Raw genomic sequence first — 1706 nt, 5'->3', positions numbered from 1 at the left:
GCCTCAACAGCACACCCCCCACTCCCCCCACCCCCTGTCAATCCCCCTCCTGGCTCCCAAATCCTGTTTCCTAAGAGAACATCTACTGGAGTCTCTCAGACTACCCCAAAGGCTTTGTGAGGCCTAGCAGATTAGTACCCAATGGGGTAGTGATGTTCCCTAGTCTGGGAGTCTGTGACCAGGGTGCCTCTGGGTAGGATGCTGTATTATTGCACCAATGCTCTAGACAAAGGACCCCTTCAGTAGCCCTCACAATATGGATGCTTCCATGGTCACTGGAGTGAGAAACCTGTTTGTAATTAGAGCCAAGAACATGTTTAATATATAAGCCAAGCTTTGGTGTGGTTTTAATACAGGCTGCGTTCTCAAGGAAGGCAACTTCTGAAAGGGCCTTGTGATTTAATTTGCTCAGGCAGGTTTCAGTTGCTTATTATTCATGGTCTGAATACCAGTCGAGATAATGTGTCACCAGGTCAACCCACGGGACCCACTACACTTGAGATGCTCTACAAATAAATGCAAGCACCTGACCATTTCACTGTGCTTCCTGGTGTAGCTGCTCAAACGCAGAGCACATGTCAAAATATTTAGAAACTTTTCCTTCTATAATCTTTCTTTTTCCCTCCCTCCCTCCCTGCTTCTACCCCCCCATCCCCCACTTCCTGAATCAGGGTTTCTCTGTATAACAGCCCTGGCTGTCCCAGAACTCACTTTGTAGATCAGATGGCCTTGAACTCAGAGATCTACAGCCTTTGCCTCCTGAGTGCTGGGACTAAAGGCCTGGCTCTATTTGTTTATTTAGCTAGAGTCTTACTATATAGTCCTAGCTGGCCTGGTACTCTTTGTTTCTTTGTTTTTTGAGACAGGGCTTCTCCTAGAAGTCTCTCTGCAAGCCAGGCTGGTCTTGAACTCAGAGATCCTCCTGCCTCTGCCTTCTAAATGCTACTGCTGAGGATAAATGCTAATGCTGGCTGAGATAGTTTTAAGAACTACTCACACTAAGTCATTCTTTACTGTGAACTAGAAAGACAAATGAAACAAAGACAGGCAGTCCCTTTTTCTGTTTTCTTTAAGATAAGGTCGGTATATATACATATGTGTATGTGTCTGTCTGTCTGTGTATATGTGTGCGAATGTGTGTGTATCTGTGTGTGTGTGTGTCTGTCTGTGTATATGTGTGTGTATGTATCTGTCTGTGTGTGTATGTGTGTGTGTATCTGTCTGTCTGTCTGTGTATATGTGTGTGAATGTGTGTGTATCTGTCTGTGTGTGTGTGTGTGTGTGTGTCTGTGTATATCCCAAGCTGGCCTCAAACTCATTAAATCTTCCTGCCTCTACCTTCTGATGCTAGTAAGAAGTATGTCACAATGCCTAAATCAGGCCCATACTGAATTTTGGTGCTGAAACCTGGGATTAAACCAGAGACCTTTTAAACAGGCCCATATTTCTGAACCATCAATTATTGTTATTATTTTTTCTTGTTGAACTAGTCTCACTGTACAGCTCAGGTTGGCCTTGGACTCACATGGTAAGCCATGCTAGCCTTGAGTGAGCAAGCGTCTTAAATGCTGGGATTTCAGACATCTGACATTATGTCCATGAGCTTGTCTCTCAAAGGATCAATTTTATTCAAATGTTTACTCATTTGGGTTTTTCTTTTTTTCTTTTCTTTTCTTTCTTTCTTTCTTTCTTTCTTTTTTTTTTTT

At 43.3% G+C, this 1706-nt stretch overlaps 1 protein-coding gene across 2 annotated transcripts in view; it reads right to left on the bottom strand.

Moving 5' to 3' along the window:
- Cdh3 (cadherin 3) overlaps positions 1 to 1706 on the bottom strand; it is a 49079-nt gene that overhangs the window by 12501 nt on the left and 34872 nt on the right. The gene's annotated exons all lie outside the window — the stretch shown is intronic.

This window comes from Mastomys coucha, unplaced genomic scaffold, assembly GCF_008632895.1.
Source record: "Mastomys coucha isolate ucsf_1 unplaced genomic scaffold, UCSF_Mcou_1 pScaffold22, whole genome shotgun sequence".
Classification (NCBI taxonomy): domain Eukaryota; kingdom Metazoa; phylum Chordata; class Mammalia; order Rodentia; family Muridae; genus Mastomys; species Mastomys coucha.
This window is presented reverse-complemented; position numbering and strand designations above follow the sequence as displayed.